This window comes from Brassica napus, chromosome A8, assembly GCF_020379485.1.
Source record: "Brassica napus cultivar Da-Ae chromosome A8, Da-Ae, whole genome shotgun sequence".
Lineage (NCBI taxonomy): Eukaryota > Viridiplantae > Streptophyta > Magnoliopsida > Brassicales > Brassicaceae > Brassica > Brassica napus.
Genome location: NC_063441.1, coordinates 12,549,113 through 12,568,660, shown reverse-complemented (window position 1 = coordinate 12,568,660; position 19,548 = coordinate 12,549,113). Strand labels below are relative to the sequence as shown.

At 38.2% G+C, this 19,548-nt stretch overlaps 3 pseudogenes; all 3 read left to right on the top strand.

Moving 5' to 3' along the window:
- The first annotated feature begins 307 nt into the window (after positions 1 to 307).
- On the top strand, positions 308 to 996 carry LOC125577362 (annotated as a pseudogene).
- Positions 997 to 2,056: 1,060 nt separating this feature from the next.
- Positions 2,057 to 8,766, top strand: LOC106360987 (annotated as a pseudogene).
- Positions 8,767 to 11,022: 2,256 nt separating this feature from the next.
- Positions 11,023 to 19,360, top strand: LOC106358919 (annotated as a pseudogene).
- Positions 19,361 to 19,548: the final 188 nt, after the last annotated feature.

Sequence of the window (19,548 nt, the reverse complement as noted above, 5' to 3'; positions counted from 1 at the left end):
TTCCACTTATATTGCAGATTCATCACGAGACTATTTGATCATAGATTGATTGTGATGTTAAGGTAACGAACCAAAAAGTTCAGAATCATTGCGTAGAGTTAAAAAAAAAGTTGGTGGATCTGTTAGGGATGAAGCCATTTCATATATTGTTCTGTTAACTGATCTGCGCTTAATTTGTTATATCAATTTTTCAAACTGTGCTTCATTACATATCTCTCCACGTCTTCAGTGTTCCGTACGTCGCAAGAAATGTATACGTTTAGAGGTTTCTTAACTAAGTTTCACAAGTTCATTTTGACCTAAATGTATCACTGCAACTACAATTTTATAAGGTATCAACTGTTGCAGTTTAAACAATTGTGTTTGTGCATATTGATACTACAGAAGCTATGGCTGGAAAAGCTGCGGAAGCTGTGGCAAAGACAGTGACAGCGTTTCAGCATCCAATGGAGGGCCAAACTAGATAAATACATAACAGAGCTGACACCGACCAATGGTGTGTGGGGTTACTGGGATATGGGAGCATGGAAGCCTTTAGGGATAAGCGCACGCAGAAGAGCGATGGTGAGGAAAGAAGTGTTGACTGATGGAGTGGATTGGCCTTATGATCCAGAGAGGAAAGCGATGAGGACCAAGAGGAAAGGGCATTAGTGTGATGGAATCTCAGCTGAGAAAATAGAGAACACCGCTAAACTTATGCTGAAGATGCCTCAGATGCTTCTTGATTACAAGAAGAGAAGGTGGGAGAAGAAGATGAAGGAAGAAGAGAAGCTAATTAAAGAAGACAAGTGAGGTTGTGTCACTTGATGTGAAACAAAAGTCTGGTTCAGTAGTTATAATTTTGTCTTTGATCGTATTGAAATATGCATTTGATGTTCCGTAGATGGTGGAATTGGATCTCTAATCGAATGTTTTTATGTGATGCTTTCTTTGCTTTTCTTGTCCTATCCAAACGTTCTAGGAGAGAAATAGATAGACCATGAAGTCATTGTCACTATATGGATTGATTATCAAGTACGTAATCTCTCGACTTTTAAAGGAGAATTTTCACAGCGAGCTTATCTTTGAGGTCCATGTCTACGATGACAAAAGGAAGTTAGGAGAGAATGCGGGATGATGGATGTTGTTTGCATTAAGAACTAAAGTAACACACCTTTAAATTGTTTATGACACTACGGACTCCTTTTACGTTGTACACTAGTGAATGAGTTAAGACTTAAATTCTATCTCAAAGTCAACTCAAACATATTTAGCTGAACTTCGGAATAAAAAAAAATCTGAAACAATGATTGGTATGCAAACTCTTTTTAAGCCTTCAAGCACTAAAAGGCTTCTACGAAGACTGTACTACTTAAGCTTGGATGAATATGAAAACCAAAAGGATGAATATGAAAACCAAAAGGATGAATATGAAAACCAAACACAGCCCAAATGTTTTGAAAGAAAGATTGGCAACTAGGAGAAGATTGATCTCTTTGCTGTGAAGTTTCAAGTGTGAAACTGATTTTGGTCACTGCTTCCTTGAAAGTGCTTATGCTCTTCCTTGCCTTTTCCTTGTTAGAATAGGATAGCCAAAACGGATTGTTCACATAAAGAATGGTGGGGCTTCACACTAAACTTCAACTTTAGGCAAATTATATTTCGTCGGTGACATATTTTTTCCACAAAGTCTTTGCGAGTCGACCGAGTCAACGTTTCGTGACATTTTACGCAACTACCCATACAAATGTTTCACGAGTCTCTTTGGTTTATTAGTACTACTCCACTCATATGTCCCGTGGATGAAAAAAGTCCAAACTGGTTTGATCTCCAGTTCTCCACCACTGGCTTGGATCTGGTCTAAATTTCCAACTTGGCTGCTCTAGATAGAGCCCAACATAGTTACAAACTTACAATATGGTTCAAATTCATTTTTGAAAATATGTGCTCTGTTTATTTAGCTTCTAAAACATAGAATAAACATATTGAAAAGAAAAAAAAAGATAAACATTCTCAGTCAATATATTGAGTCAGCGTCTTGTGTCACTACACTGATTATTGAATTATATACAAAGCCTATTTGTTTAATCTTGTCTCAACATATTTCTCAGAAAATAGCAACAGTCTTCTTTCCACCACACAAATGGATTTTTCTCTGTTCCTTACCATCGTTGCTGCTGCAATAGGTTTCTTCGTGATTCGGAGATTCAGATTCGATCCAGAAAACAATGAAACCGATTCACCACCACCATCTTCTTTGTGTTCTGCTTCATCACCTCCGTCTTCTTTGTGTTCTGCTTCATCACCTCAGTCTTCTTTCTCTCCTTCATCACTTCCGTCGTCTTTGTCTCCTTCATCTTCTTCGTCTCATAACTCTTCAGATGATGTTTTTCCTAGTTTCCGCGGGGAAGATATCCGTGGAAACTTTCTGAGTCACGTTCAAAAAGAGTTTAAAAGGAAGGGAATCACATATTTTAACGATAATGGGATCGAGAGAGGAGAATCCATCGGTCCCGAACTCATAAAGGCGGTTAGAGGATCTAAGATCGCAATCGTCTTGCTCTCCAAGAATTACGCTTCTTCAAAGTGGTGTCTAGACGAGTTGGTGGAGATTATGAAGTGCAAAGAAACCGTGATCCCCGTTTTCTATAAAGTAGATCCTTCTCATGTAAAGAAGCTGAGAGGATACTTTGGGGAAGTTTTCGAAGAAACTTGCGAGGGTAAAAGTAAGGAGGATACTGAGAAATGGAGACAGGCTTTGGAGAAGGTGGCCACAATTGCTGGTTACGATTCAAGCACCTGGTTTGTCCGCTTAATTTTTACTTGCTCTTAATCTTTTCAAAACATCAAAATATAATATCAATAAAAAAACCTCAAACATACATAACATAAAGGTGTTAGTTCCAAAAATTCTACAACTTATGAACTTTTATACCACTTTAAATTTTACATATGTTGAGAATTCAAATAGAGTTGCTTAAATTTGAGATTTTTGTTTATTTAACATCATTCAAAAATGAGAAATTGCTAGAAAAATTGTGACTGACATTCTTGAGAATATCTTTAACATCCACCCAAAAAGGAGTTGAGAGAAGTATACAAATATATATATATATATATATATATATATATATATATATTATATATTTGCAGCCAAAAACAATTCTTATAATTTGAGAAATGTATGTCAATTTTTTCATGTATTGAGAGAATGTCTTTATGTTTCCTCTGTTTAGGCATAATGAAGCAGCCATGATCGAGAAAATAGCCACAGATGTTTCAGATAAGCTGACTAATTCTGTTGCATCGAGTGATTTCGACAGCTTTGTTGGGATGAGAGCTCACATGGAAAACATGGATCTGCTCTTACGCTTGGATTCCAATGAAGTGAGGATGATAGGGATTTGGGGTCCTTCTGGAATTGGTAAGAGCACCATCGCCAGATCTCTATTAAACAACACTCTCATGGCTTTCCACTTAGCATCTTCATGGATAATATCAAAAGAGACTATCCAAGACCTTGTCTTGATAAACACAGTGCACAACTGCAATTACAAAATAAGTTCTTGTCTCTAATATTCAGTCAGAAGGATGTCACTATCCATCATTTAGGAGTTGCACCAGTCCGGTTAAATGATAAAAAAGTGTTAGTTGTTCTCGATGACGTGGATAAGTCCGCCCAACTAGATGCCTTGGCGAAAGTACCTTCATGGTTTGGTCCTGGAAGTAGGATTATCGTCACAACGCAGGATAGAAGAATTTTAAAAGCACATCCAATTAACCATATTTACAAGGTTGGTTTTCCACGTGATGATGAAGCTCTTGAAATCTTCTGCATAAATGCTTTTGGTCAAAAATCCCCATATGATGGTTTTGGAAACCTTGCTCAGGAAGTTACAAGGCTTGTGGGTAAACTCCCTTTGGGACTAAGTGTTATGGGATCTTATTTCAAAGGCTTGTCCAAGGAGGTGTGGGAACGTGAGTTACCAAGGTTAAGAACTAGACTTAATGGAGACATAGAAAATACTTTAAAGTTCAGTTATGAGGTCTTATGCGATGAAGAACAGGCTTTATTTCTTCATATAGCCTGCTTTTTCAAAGGTGAACGGCTTGACAAAGTAGAAGAGTTTCTTGCAGAGAAATTTGTTGGTGTGGAAGGTCTTCTTCGTGTTTTAGCTGAGAAATCTCTCATATCCTTCGACTCACTAGGATATATATGGATGCATGATTTGCTAGAACGTTTTGGTAGGGACATTGTTCGTAAACAATCTCCTAACGAACCTGGGCAGCGTCAGTTTTTGGTTGATGATGGAGATATACGCCAAGTACTACGTGATGATACACTAGTAAGTTTTCACATGGATCTTCTCAGCATTTCTCCATATGATAACAAGTCATCTTTGCTTATGTATCTTTGGGTTCTTTTTCAGGGTTGTCGAAGTGTTATAGGCATAAATTTGACAGGCATTGAGTGGGATAAGGAGTTGAAGGTTAGTGACGGAGTGTTTCAAAGAATGAACAATGTCCAATTCTTAAGAATTGGTCATGATTTTCTTTTCCACAGTCCCATTGTACTAGAAAGTCTGAACTCTCTACCTCGAGAAGTTAGATTACTGCACTGGGAATATTTTCCGATGACATGTCTGCCTTCTAATTTTAATACGGAGTTCCTGGTGGAAATAACCATGCCTTACAGCCAGCTTGAGAAATTATGGGAAGGAAATAAAGTAAGTACAAACATTTCTATCTCTAAGACTTTGTAGTTTGTATACTTCAGTTTATTCTAATCTATAACTTGGATTCTTGTACAATGCATATTAGCTAAAAAGAAAAAAAATGATCTTTTAATATCGAAATGATTGCTAGTGAATTTGTTGCATGAAAGATCTATGGACATCTTTTTAAGGATGACTTTGTTTATCTGTACAGACGATTAGAGATCTCAAGTGGATGAAATTGTCTTGTTCTGAAAATCTAAAGGAGCTTCCTAATCTTTCAACTGCCGCAAATCTCCTAGAATTGGATCTTCGTAATTGTTCAAGTCTTATGGAGCTTCCTTTTTCTATTGGGAATTTGATTAATCTCGAGAATTTGGATATCACGGGATGTTCAAGTCTTGTCGAGCTCCCCTTTTCTATTGGAAATATTACTACTCTCAAGAAGTTGGAGTTAGATGGATGTTCAAGTCTTGTCGAACTCCCTTTTTCTATTGGAAATATGGCTAATCTGAAGAAGTTGGAATTAAATGGATGTTCAAGCCTTGTGGAGCTCCCTTTTTCTATTGGAAATATGACTAATCTCGAGAAGTTGAAATTAGATAGATGCTCAAGCCTTGTGGAGCTCTCCTCTTCTATTGGAAATATGGCTAACCTCAAGGATTTAGATATGACGAGATGTTCAAGTATTGTGAAGCTCCCCTCTTCTATTGGGAATATGACTAATCTCGTGAGGTTGGATCTCAAAGGATGCTCAAGCCTTGTGGAACTCCCTTCTTCTATTGGGAATATGACTAATCTCGAAACTTTGATCCTACGAAAATGCTTAAGCCTTGCGGAGCTCCCTCCTTCCATTGGGAATATGACTAATCTGAAAAAAATAGATCTCAAACGATGCTCAAGCCTTGTGAAACTCCCTTTTTCTATTGGGAATATGACAAATGTCGAGGAGTTGAATCTCGATAGATGTTCAAGCCTTGTAGAGCTCCCTTTTTCTATTGGGAATATAAAAAATATCATTTCTTTCCATCTCAATGGATGTTCAAGCCTTGTGGAGCTCCCTTTTTCTATTGGGAATATGACTAATCTCAAAGAATTGGAACTATGCAACTGCTCAAGACTTGTGGAGCTTCCCTGTTCTATTGGGAATATTACTAATCTCAAGAATTTGTCTATGAGTAGCTGTTCAAGCCTTGTGGAGCTCCCCTATTCTATTGGAAATCTGACTAATCTCGAGATATTATGTCTCCATGATTGCTCAAGCCTTGTGGAGCTTCCCTGTTCTATTGGGAATATGAAAAATATCAAGAACTTGTCTCTTAGTTATTGTTCAAGCCTTGCGGAGCTCCCTTCTTCTATTGGGAATATGACTAATATCAAGAAGTTTAGTCTTATTAATTGTTCAAGCCTTGTGGAGCTCCCTTCTTCTATTGGGAATATGACTCTTCTCAAAACAATTTGGCCTGCTGGTTGTTCAAGCCTTGTGGAACTCCCCTCTTCTATTGGAAACATGATTAATCTCGAGGAGTTGCCTCTCCAGAGATGTTCAAGCCTTGTAGAGCTCCCCTCTTCTATTGGAAATATAACTAATTTAAAGAATTTGAATCTTGAGTGTTGCTCAAGCCTTGTGGAGCTCCCCTCTTCTATTGGAAATATAACTAATTTAGAGTATTTGAATCTTGATTGTTGCTCAAGCCTTGTGGATCTCCCCTCTTCTATTGGGAATATGACTAATCTCGTGAGGTTGGTTCTTACGGAATGCTCAAGCCTTGTGGAGCTCCCATCTTCGATAGAGAATATGACTAATGTCAAGGGTTTGTATCTCACCGGATGCTCAAGCCTTGTGGAGCTCCCCTCTTCTATTGGAAATATGACTAATGTCAAGGGTTTGTATCTCAAAGGAAGCTCAAGCCTTGTGGAGCTCCCATATTCTATTGGGAATATGACTAATCTTGAAACTTTGGATCTGGATGGATGTTCAAGCCTTGTGGAACTCCCCTCTTCTATTGGTAACATGACTAATCTTGAAACTTTGGAACTCAATGGATGTTCAAGCCTTGTGGAGCTCCCCTCTTCTATTGGGAATCTTCATAATTTGAAGAAGTTGAATCTCAGAGGTTGCTCAAAGCTAAAGGCTCTTCCAGTGAACATCAACATGAAATCTCTTGATGAGCTTCATCTCGGGGACTGCTCGTCATTGAAAAGCTTTCCTGAGATTTCCACAAACATTAGAGTTCTAAAGCTCAACGGAACTGCTATTGAAGAAATTCCTCAACCAATCAGGTCATGGTCTCGTCTTGAAAGGTTACATATGTCATACAGTGAAGACCTCGGGAAATCCCAGCATGCTTTTGACCTCATCACGGAGCTTCACTTGAGCGACAAAGGAATTCAAGAAATTGCGCCATGGGTCAAGGAAATGTCTCGTCTAGAGAGACTTGTAGTGAAGGGATGCACAAAGCTGGTTTCGCTCCCACAGCTTCCAGATTCATTACAAATCATAGATGCAGAAAACTGTGAGTCCCTCGAGAGACTAGATTGCTCTTTTTACAGGACAAAGTTTTATGAGCTCTGCTTTGTTAACTGCTTCAAACTGAATCAAGAAGCAAGAGACCTTATCCTCAAGACATCAACAGAAGAATATGCAGTATTTCCCGGAGAAACGGTGCCTGCATATTATTTCAGTTACAGAGCCACGGGGAGTTCAGTGTCAATGAAACTGAATGGATTCAATACACATTTTCCCACATCCTTGGGATTTAAAGCTTGCCTCTTGCTGGTTACTAAGCCTGACGACGTTGACGCTGCTGATGGGTGGAATAAGTATATATCTTATTGCATCAAGGACAAACTGAGTGGTGTCGAGGTTAACTCGGTATGTTGTTCTTTGTGCGGGAAACTGTCTCCACAATCAGAGCATCTGGTCCTAATCGAATTTGAAGAAACTGTGAGTTCCCCTGAATTAGTCTTTGAGTTCGAATTCAGCCGTAAAAATTGGGAGATTAAGGAATGCGGGCTACGTCCTCCAGAAAGCTTGGCTCTCTCATGTTAATTGAAGATGAAGAAACATTTCGCATTGGGTTTGAGTACAATGTATCGGCTTTGAATAAGTGCTCATCTCGATCAGGTCTGTATCTAAACTAACATCTTCCACAAGTTGTTTAACTTCAGCTTCAAAGAGTTTGAGTTCTTAATTAGTGTAAGTGATTGTTTTAAGACCTTTAATTTCCTCTTCTCAACACAGCATTATCAATAAAGGCTTATCCCTCTCTTCGCCGCCTCTGATCCAAGGATGTTCAAAGAAGAGCCACAATGATACTGTTAAAGGTTTGCAAGTAATTAACTAGTAAATTTATTACAATGTTTTTGGGTTTGTAAAGCTTTACCAAAGAGATTGTGCTGCAGAGATTCTTTTCTTGGGATCCTTACTGAGCGTTTTTCATAACAAGGTCTTTAGCGTTCTCAGATATAGAGGGCCATGGTTGGCAGGTCCAAGCTATATCCCTGTAAGCTTCATATAAGCATATGAACACCCGAGATTATCAACTAAAACTATCATAATTGAGAATCTGTTTTCTTTTTTTTCAGTGGAGCAGGATATGTTTCTCTTATTGAGTATGCTTATTTAACTGGAAGACCTTTCTGACTTATTGAGTACATGTTTCCTGATGCTGTTGAGATCCAAGCTTTGGTTAGGAACAAGGTGTTTGTTTCTCTTTCTCTCAAGATGGTCACCAAGAGTGTTGCCTATCCGAAAAGTGAGTCCTCTGAGGCGTGCCTTAAAGGGTTTATTTAAAGTTGATTTTATTTTTATTTTTTTTTTGAAAGAATTTTAAATTTATTCATATCAAAAAAAACTTCTTTACAGAGAGAACTGCTATACTTTTTGTAACCTATGATAAGAATCTCAAATTTCTATGAAAATCCTATGCCTCATAATCTTCCAAACCAAACTTCCATCGCCTTCTCATATCTCCCCCCATTTCTCTTTCTAAGAGAGGTGATTCTATTTCGCACCAACTTATCTATCCTTGCGATCAGACATGAAGCTGGCTGTGATGATTCCCCAACCCTTCTTACATTCCTCTCATGCCATAGCGCGTAAACTACTGCCTGAAAACTGTATCTCAAGAGAAAAGTAGGGATTCTCTCCTGCAGTCCATTAACCACGACTTGAGTCACTTGAACCCAACTGTAGCCATTTCCATTACCAGCCAAATTACCGATAATCCCCTTCCACACTTCTTTAGAATATGAGCAATCAAACAACATATGGTCCCTGGTTTCTGTCTCCACCTTACAAAGCCAGCATGTAGTGATGGCTTGAGGATTCCATCTTAATACCCTGTCTCCAGTTGCTAGTCTATTGTGCATCGCAAGCCACGTTATGAAAGCAAATTTTGGGGTAATCTCTGCAATCCAAATACCTTTGCTCCAACCAACCTTCTGTGAAGAGGAACGAGTGATGTTCCAGGTATGTGAAGTACTGAACCCCGTTTTAAAATTCCCATTCTCCTGCTTCCACAAACAGACATCCTCTAGAGCATTCAGACCTTGGTTTCTCAGCTTCAACACTTCCTGTTAAAGTTGATTTTAGCATCACTTTATCATCGATAGTTTCTTGCGGCACCATCTCATTCTAATGGAAGCTGAAAAAAAACAATTCGCAGTTTGCTGTATCTGTGTACACTACTTTCTGTAAAACATTTCCCCCGGTTTAGGACAGCAATACTTCTACTTCCACTATAACTTCTAGAATAATGTTTTTGGATCAAGTTTAATTTTATGTTCCTCCTTTTCGAGTTATCAATGAATGGAATGGAACAAGTTTTTCCCTTTTGTGGCTGCGTGGTACCAGTATCACTTCATCATGGCACAGAATTCTTCATTGTTAATCTCAACGTTGGCTCATAGGTTTTTTTCATGCTATGTAGTGGGAAACATAACTTGTAATTACTCTATAGCTTCTTTGATGATAGCTTCATCTCCCATACCATACTATTTCATGGCTAACTCCAACTCATCCATTGTTGATAAGCCTGTGTAAGCCAATTCCATCTCAGTGTCTCGGAATATTGTTTTAACTTCTCATTCTATAGTTTTCTCTGTTCCACCAAAGAGAACTTACCAGCTCTTGTCTTTGTCAAAGTATTGGAAGTCTTTGAACAAGTGCTCCTCTCAATCCAGTCTGTAATTATAGTAATAACTTCCATGAGTTGGTTAATTTCATCTTCAGAGAGTCTAGAACCGTGTTTAGCCACCTTGGTTTTCAGTTCTTTATAGACCATTATAAATATGTCGTTAGATGTTGTTTGGTTGTAACTTTGGCTGCTATAATAGCAGCCTCTCCCTTTCCAATATATGAAATCAAATCCAACGTTTATCTCTTGGTGACAACTTAATCTCTTCCTCTCTTTAGTTTCTAGCCTTTCAATAAAGCTTTCGTAAGCTATCTTTCATGTGTCAATAAAGCTTAGCAAAGCTATAATCTTTTATGTTTCTCAAACGTTATCAAAACTTTCCCTGCAATTTTGTTTTCAGTTTATAAAACAACACATAAAGCTTATGAATACACAGTTATCAACTAACTAAACTGATAGTAAGATTAGGAAAAAAGAAAACAAAAGGTCTACACAAGTAATTACTCACATTCCCAACTTGCAAAGCCTCTTTTTGAAGATTACCACTATGTACTGAACTAATAAGACTCTCAAGTTATATATGGATCACACCTGAAAATAAACATTGGTTATAATCTTAAGAAATCTAAAACATAGCATTTACATATATCTTATAACTAGAAGAGTTGTACGTATAGCGTTCTCAACTTCTCCAATGAAAACAGACAATCCGAAGTCAGTAGCTTTGAGCATAGCGTTCTCATCTTTACTAAAGAGCAAGAAGTTCTCAGGCTTGATCTACAATCCTATCGGACAATTCACTTCCACCACACATTTCCATTACAAGACGAATGGACTGTCTAGATGATGATGACCAGATGTTCATGAACATTATTTTTTATGAAGAATGTACTTAAGTTTGAATGAATATGAAAACCAAACGAAGCCCAAACGTTTTGAAAGAAAAGATTGGTATGAGTAGGAGGAGAAATATATAAAAAAGCTTCTAGGGAAGATTGAATGATCTCTTTGCTGTGAAATTTTCAAGTGTGAACTCATCAGTTCTGATGTGCAGACATTGGATTTTGATCACTGCTTCCTTGACATTGCTTGTGCTCTTCCTTGCATTTTCCTTCTTAGAATAGTATAAGCCAAAAGGGAATGGTGGGACTTTTATGCACCTTATTTTTCGTTGGTGACATATTTTTCCACAAAAGTCTTTGTAAGTCGGCCGAGTCAACGTTTCATGACATATACGCAATTACGCATACAAAATTGTCACAAGTCTCTTTGGTTCATTATTGCTTTACATATCTTATTTAGAAATATTCTTGGTCCCTCTCTCTCTACCACACATATTGATTATCCCTTCTAATCATCCCCTCTACAATTCTTGCTGTATGCTTCAGATTCCATCAAGAAAACCAAGAAACTGATTTTCTTTTTTATCAACTTCGGTAAAAAAAAAAGCAGCTTTTTGAAAATGAAATTTCAATCGTTTTTGAAAGAAATTAAGAAACAGAGAGGGAAGAGGAAAAGAGACGAACTTTCGAATCCAGCAAGAAAGAAGATCCGAGTTCAGAACCTGAGCCAAATCCAAGTACCATCATCACCCCCACCTTCTCTGTCTCCTTCATCATTTCCATCCCCTTTGTCTCTTTCATCAGCTCCATCTTCTTCGTCTCACAACTGGACACACGATGTCTTTCCAAGCTTCCGCGGGGAAGATGTCCGCATAGGGTTTCTAAGCCACATTCAAAAGGAGTTTAAAAGAAAAGGAATCACACCATTCATCGACAATGAGATCAGGAGAGGAGAATCCATCGGTCCAGAACTCATACGGGCCATTAGAGGATCTAAAATCGCCATCATCTTGCTCTCGAGGAACTATGCTTCTTCAAAGTGGTGCCTTGATGAGTTGGTGGAGATTATGAAGTGCAAAGAAGAGTTAGGCCAAACCGTAATCCCCGTTTTCTATAAAGTAGATCCGTCTGATGTAAAGAAGCTGAGAGGATATTTTGGGAAAGTTTTCGAAAAAACTTGCGAGGGTAAAAGTAAGGAGGATACTGAGAAATGGAGACAGGCTTTGGAGAAGGTGGCGACAATTGCTGGTTACGATTCAAGCACCTGGTTTGTCCTTTTCTATTTCTTTTTGTTTCTAATCTTTCAAACTCATACAAATCTAACTCAAAAATTCCAAATGATCACAGTTTTTTCCTCTTAATTTTTACTTGCTCTTTATATGCATCAATATATAATATCAATGTTAATCTCAAAATTTAACAAAAGGTGTTAGTTCCAAAAAATTCAAAAACTTGTAAAAACTGTTAGAATATTTTCATAATGATTCATCAATCAATATGAATCCTTTAGCCATATGATTCTCTGATTGAATAGACATAAGTGGAAGCATACCTGATGTATCCATTGCTTTAGGATCTGAAGTTAGGGAATGGATCTTCCAAAGCAAACCCTATGTGACTTTAGTTCTCTAGTGATGGGATGTAGAGAATTCCTTATTTTCGGCTAGGGTTGCTTTGGGGACCATAACCCTCTTTATATAGAGAATTAATTTCTAGTTCAGCCTTTCATTAAACTAGAAATTACTTAAGGTATCCACATATAAATATTTCATAACACTTATGCCCAAGTCTTTACCTTATTCACAATAGTGACCACTTAAATAGGCTAATTGATTAATGGTTCTATCATATTTATTCCTTAACATATGTGACCCCACTAAATGATCTTACAATCTCCCACTGGGTCATATATGTGCTTTAGAATATGATAGACCTTATGAGCGCTCTTTATGCCATTAATCCCAGGAGCATAAACAATCTCGTCCATTAATCATACTAACATAGGATCATGGCGGCTTTTGTTACATTACTTTCATAACTAAACCTTCCATGGTCACTTACATCAGCACAACCAAATGACATAGATCAATTATGAAACATGTAGCATGAAAATCACATGAAATGTGGTCTGTACATGTCGATTTTCAACTGGTCATACTTTAGTGAGATCAACTTAACCTTAGTGTACAAAGTGTATGCCGAAAACTTTATTTCTGATCAGAAAAATGTGCATAACACAACCAAAGCATAGAACATAAACTAAATGACAAACTCCCACTAAACCGAATGATCCTCAAACACCAAAATACCCATACGAGCAGTATGCTCATGAAAGACCTTAGGTACAATACCTTTTGTCAGAGGATCCGCAATCATGGAGTTTGTCCCTAAGTGTTCTATGGTAAACTTTCCACTTTGTACCCATTCCTTAACAACTCGGTACTTAATGTCTACAAATTTAGACTTCACCGAACTCCTACTGTTGTTGGAATATAGAACGGCTGCCTTATTGTCACAGTACAACTTGAGGGGTCTTTCAATTCCTTCAAGAATCCTTAGGCCCGTGACAAAATTTCTCAGCCAAATTCCCTCAGTTGATGCCTCGCAGACTGCTACCATTTCTGCTGCCATTGTGGACGATGTTACGAGTGATTGTTTAGCACTACGCCATGAGATCGCCCCACCGGCCAACAGAAATACATAACCCAATGTAGACTTTCTACTGTCTTGGCATCCCGCAAAATCAGAGTCAGAATACCCAATGATCTCCATATTATCTGATCTCTGATACGTGAGCATGTGGCATTTTGTTCTCTGCAAGTAACGCATGACCCTTTTGGTTGCTTTCCAATGGTCCATGCCCGGATTACTTAAGTATCTGCCCAACACTCCAACAATATACGCAATATCCGGACGCGTACAAACTTGAGCATACATAAGACTCCCTACTGCCGATGCATAAGGGATCTTTTGCATCTCCTGAATTTCCAGTTTTCCTTTAGGGCATTGTTCGAGACAAAACTTGTCTCCCTTAGCGATTGGGGTATCTCCTGGTTTGCAATCATGCATGCCAAATCTTTTCAGAACTTTATCGATATAGCTATTTTGTGATAATCCAAGAATTCCTCGAGAGCGATCTCGATGAATCTCGATCCCTAATACAAAAGATGCCTCACCAAGATCTTTCATCTCAAAATTTGCCTTAAGAAAGTTCTTGGTTTCAACCAGCATGCTAATATCGTTAGTGGCCAGAAGTATGTCATCGACATATAAAACCAGGAAAATGCATTTACTCCCACTGAACTTTTGATACACACAATCATTAACCAAATTCACCTCAAAACCAAAGGAGGTGATAACCTTATGAAATTTGTGGTACCATTGACGAGAAGCTTGCTTTAGCCCATAGATGGATTTCTTTAATTTGCAAACCATATATTTTGCATCACCTAAGGCAAAATGTTCTGGTTGCACCATAAAAGTAAGGAGGATACTGAGAAATGGAGACAGGCTTTGGAGAAGGTGGCCACAATTGCTGGTTACGATTCAAGCACCTGGTTTGTCCTTTTCTATTTTTCTTTTTGTTTCTAATCTTTCAAACTCATACAAATCTAACTCAAAAATACCAAATGATCACAGTTTTTTCCTCTTAATTTTTACTTGCTCTTTATATGCATCAATATATAATATCAATGTTAAATCTCAAAATATAACAAAAAGGTGTTAGTTCCAAAAATCCAAAACTTGTGAAAACTTATACCATTCTCTAAATTTTGAACATGTTTGGTTATTTAATGAAGAGATATTGGGAGCCTGAATTCAAATAGAGTTTGCTTGATTTTTAATTTGAGAGTTTTGTGTATTTAACATTATCCAAAAATTTCTGTATAAAAACATGCAATGTGGCATTCTTGAGAATTGCACACAGCATATATATGCAGCCAAAAACAATTCTTATCTGGAAACCGTTTGAGCCGATGTATGTTCTTTCCTCTGTTTAGGGATAATGAAGCGGCCATGATTGAGCAAATAGCCACTGATGTTTCAAACAAGCTGATTAGTTCTGTTCCATCAAGTGATTTCGACAGCTTAGTTGGGATGAGAGCTCACATGAAAAGTATGGAACTGCTCTTACGCTTGGATTCCAATGAAGTGAGGATGATAGGGATTTGGGGTCCTTCTGGAATTGGTAAGAGCACCATCGCCAGATCTCTCTTTAGCCAACACTCTCCTGACTTTCAACTTAGCGTCTTCATGGAGAATATCAAAAGAGAGTATCCGAGACCTTGTTTCGATAGATACAGCGCACAAGTGCAATTACAAAATAAGTTCTTGTCTCTAATACTCAATCAGAATGATGTCACTATCCATCATTTAGGAGTTGCACAAGACCGGCTAAAAAATAAGAAAGTGTTAGTTGTTCTCGATGACGTGGATCACTCAGCGCAACTAGATGCCTTGGCGAAAGAAACTTGCTGGTTTGGCAGTGGAAGTCGGATTATTGTTACAACGCAAGATATAAGAATTTTGAATGCACATCGGATCAACCTTATTTACAAGGTTGATTTTCCACGTGATGATGAAGCTCTTGAAATCTTCTGCATAAATGCTTTTGGTCAAAAATCCCCATATGATGGTTTTGGGGACCTTGCTCGGGAAGTTACAAGGCTTGCTAGTAAACTCCCTTTGGGACTAAGTGTTATGGGATCTTATTTCAAAGGCTTGTCCAAGGAGATGTGGGAACGTGAGTTACCAAGGTTAAGAACTAGACTTGACGGTGAAACAGAAAGTATTTTAAAGTTCAGCTATGATGCCTTATGCGATGAAGATCAAGCTTTGTTTCTTCACATAGCCTGCTTTTTCAACGGTGAACGGACTGACAAAGTAGAAGAGTTTCTTGCAGAGAAATTTGTTGGTGTGGAAGGTCGTCTTCGTGTTTTAGCTGAGAAATCTCTCATATCCGTCGACTCAAAAGAATATATAAGGATGCATGATTTGCTAGCACGTTTGGGTAGGGAAATTGTTCGTAAACAATCCCCTAACGAACCTGGGCAGCGTCAGTTTTTGGTTGATGATGGAGATATACGCCAAGTACTACGTGATGATACACTTGTAAGTTTTCACATTGGTTGTTCTCAGCATTTCTCCTTACAAAATGTTATAACAAATCATGTTTGCTTATGTATCTTTGGGTTTTTTTTTTCAGGGTAGTCGAAGTGTTATAGGAATAAACTTTTTGTTGGAGAAGGAGTTGAAGATAAGTGACCAAGCCTTTGAAAGAATGTCCAATCTCCAATTCTTAAGACTTGATAGTCATTATTTTGACCATGTTCTACTCAAACGAACAAATAGTCAATACATATTAGAAAGTGTGAACTGTCTACCTCGAGAAGTTAGATTACTGGATTGGAGCACATTCCCGATGACATGTCTGCCTTCTAATTTTAATCCAGAGCTCCTAGTGGAAATAAAAATGAGATGTAGCAACCTTGAGAAATTGTGGGAAGGAAATAAAGTAAGTACATATATATATATTTCAAAATAATATGCTTTAGCTGAGGATCGTCTTTTTCTTAATGATGCATTTTGTTTATCTGTACAGACGATTAGAAATCTCAAGTGGATGGATTTGTCTTATTCAAAAAATCTAAAGGAACTGCCACAAATCTCCGAGAACTGAATCTCTTAGGATGTTCAAGTCTTATGGAGCTTCCTTCTTCTATTGGGAATTTGACTAATCTCAAGAAATTGAATCTCAAGCTGTGCGCAAGCCTTATGGAAGTCCCCTCTTCTATTGGTAACATGACTAATCTTGAGAATTTGAATCTTTTTGGATGCTCTAGCCTTGTGGAGCTCCCCTCTTCTATTAGTAATATGACTAATCTTGAGAAGTTGAATCTTTCTGGATGCTCTAGCCTTGTGGAGCTCCTCTCTTCTATTAGTAATATGACTAATCTTGAGAATTTGAATCTTTCTGGATGCTCTAGCCTTGTGGAGCTCCCCTCTTCTATTAGTTATATGACTAATCTTGAGAAGTTGAATCTCTCCCAATGCTCAAGCGTTGTACGGCTCTCTTTTTCTATTGGAAATATGACCAATCTCAAGAAATTGGATCTCAGTGAATGCTCAAGCCTTGTGGAGCTCACCTTTGGGAATATGACTAATCTCAAGAATTTGGATCCCAATAGATGCTCAAGCCTTGTGGAGATTTCCTCTTCTATTGGGAATATGACTAATCTCGTGAGGTTGTATCTCACCGGATGCTCAAGCCTTGTGGAACTCCCTTCTTCTATTGGGAATATGACTAATCTTGAAACTTTGGATCTGGATGGATGTTCAAGCCTTATGGAAGTCCCCTCTTCTATTAGTAATATGACTAATCTTGAGAAGTTGAATCTCTCCCAATGCTCAAGCGTTGTACGGCTCTCTTCTTCTATTGGAAATATGACCAATCTCAAGGAATTGGATCTCAATGGATGCTCAAGCCTTGTGGAGCTCACCTTTGGGAATATGACTAATCTCGAGAAATTGAATCTCAAAGGATGCTCAAGCCTTATGGAAGTCCCCTCTTCTATTGGTAACATGACTAATCTCAAGAATTTGGATCTCTCTGGGTGCTTAAACCTTGTAGAGCTCCCCTCTTCTATTGGAAATATGACTAATCTTGAAACTTTGGATCTGGATGGATGTTCAAGCCTTGTGGAGCTCCCCTCTTCTATTGGGAATCTTCATAATTTGAAGAAGTTGAATCTCAGAGGTTGCTCAAAGCTAAAGGCTCTTCCAGTGAACATCAACATGAAATCTCTTGATGAGCTTGATCTCGGGGACTGCTCGGTGTTGAAAAGCTTTCCTGAGATTTCCACAAACATTAGCTTTCTAGAAATCACAGGAACTGCTATTGAAGAAATTCCAACATCAATCAGGTCATGGTCTCGTCTTGAAAGGTTACATATGTCATACAGTGAAAACCTCGGGAAATCCCAGCATGCTTTTGACCTCATCACGGAGCTTCACTTGAGCGACACACGAATACAAGAAGTTGCTCCATGGGTCAAGGAAATGTCTCGTCTACATAAACTTGTAACGAAGGGATGCACAAAGCTGGTTTCGCTTCCACAGCTTCCAGATTCATTAGAATACATAACTGTAGAAAACTGTGAGTCCCTCGAGAGACTAGATTGCTCTTTTCACAGGACAAAGTTTAATGAGCTCAGCTTTGTTAACTGCTTCAAACTGAATCAAGAAACAAGAGACCTTATCCTCAAGACATCGACAAAAAGATGGGCGATCTTTCCCGGAGAAACGGTGCCTGCATATTATTTCAGTTACAGAGCCACGGGGAGTTCAGTGTCAATGAAACTGAATGGATTCGATACACGTTTTCCTACATCCTTTAGATTTAAAGCTTGCCTCTTGCTGGTTACTAAGCCTGACGACGTTGAGCCTGCTGCTCGGTGGGATCCGTATATATATTATTGCACCAAGGACAAACTGAGTGGTGTCGAGCTTAAATCGGTATGTTGTTCTTTGTGCAGGAAACTGTCTCCACAATCAGAGCATCTGGTCGTATTCGAATTTGAAGAAACTGTGAGTTCCCCTGAATTAGTCTTTGAGTTCGAATTCAGCAGTATAAATTGGGAGATTAAGGAATGCGGGCTACGTCCTCCAGAAAGCGGCTCCCTCATGTTAATTGAAGCTGAAGAAACATTTCGCATTGGGTTTTGAGTACAATTTATCGGCTTTGAATAAGTGCTCATCTCGATCAGGTCTGTATCTAAACTAACAGCTTCCACAAGTTGTTTAACTTCAGCTTCAAAGAGTTTGAGTTCTTAATTAGTGTAAGTGATTGTTTTAAGACCTTTAATTTCCTCTTCTCAACACAGCATTATCAATAAAGGCTTATCCCTCTCTTCGCCGCCTCTGATCCAAGGATGTTCAAAGAAGAGCCACAATGATACTGTTAAAGGTTTGCAAGTAATTAACTAGTAAATTTATTACAATGTTTTTGGGTTTGTAAAGCTTTACCAAAGAGATTGTGCTGCAGAGATTCTTTTCTTGGGATCCTTACTGAGCGTTTTTCATAACAAGGTCTTTAGCGTTCTCAGATATAGAGGGCCATGGTTGGCAGGTCCAAGCTATATCCCTGTAAGCTTCATATAAGCATATGAACACCCGAGATTATCAACTAAAACTATCATAATTGAGAATCTGTTTTCTTTTTTTTCAGTGGAGCAGGATATGTTTCTCTTATTGAGTATGCTTATTTAACTGGAAGACCTTTCTGACTTATTGAGTACATGTTTCCTGATGCTGTTGAGATCCAAGCTTTGGTTAGGAACAAGGTGTTTGTTCTCTTTCTCTCAAGATGGTCACCAAGAGTGTTGCCTATTCGAAAAGTGAGTCCGCTGAGGCGTGCCTTAAAGGGTTTATTTAAAGTTGATTTTAGCATCACTTTATCATCGATAGTTTCTTGCGGCACCATCTCATTCTAATGGAAGCTGAAAAAAACAATTCGCAATTTGCTGTATCTGTGTAAACTACTTTCTGTAAAACATTTCCCCCGGTTTAGGATAGCAATACTTCTACTTCCACTATAACTTCAAGAATAATGTTTTTGGATCAAGTTTAATTTTATGTTCCTCCTTTTCGATTTATCAATGAATGGAATGGAACAAGTTTTCCCTTTTGTGGCTGCGTGGTACCAGTATCACTTCATCATGGCACATAATTCTTCATTGTTAATCTCAACGTTGGCTCATAGTTTTTTTTCATGCTATGTAGACTGTAGGAGGAGAAATATATAAAAAAGCTTCTAGAGAAGATTGAATGATCTCTTTGCTGTGAAATTTTTAAGTGTGGACTCATCAGTTC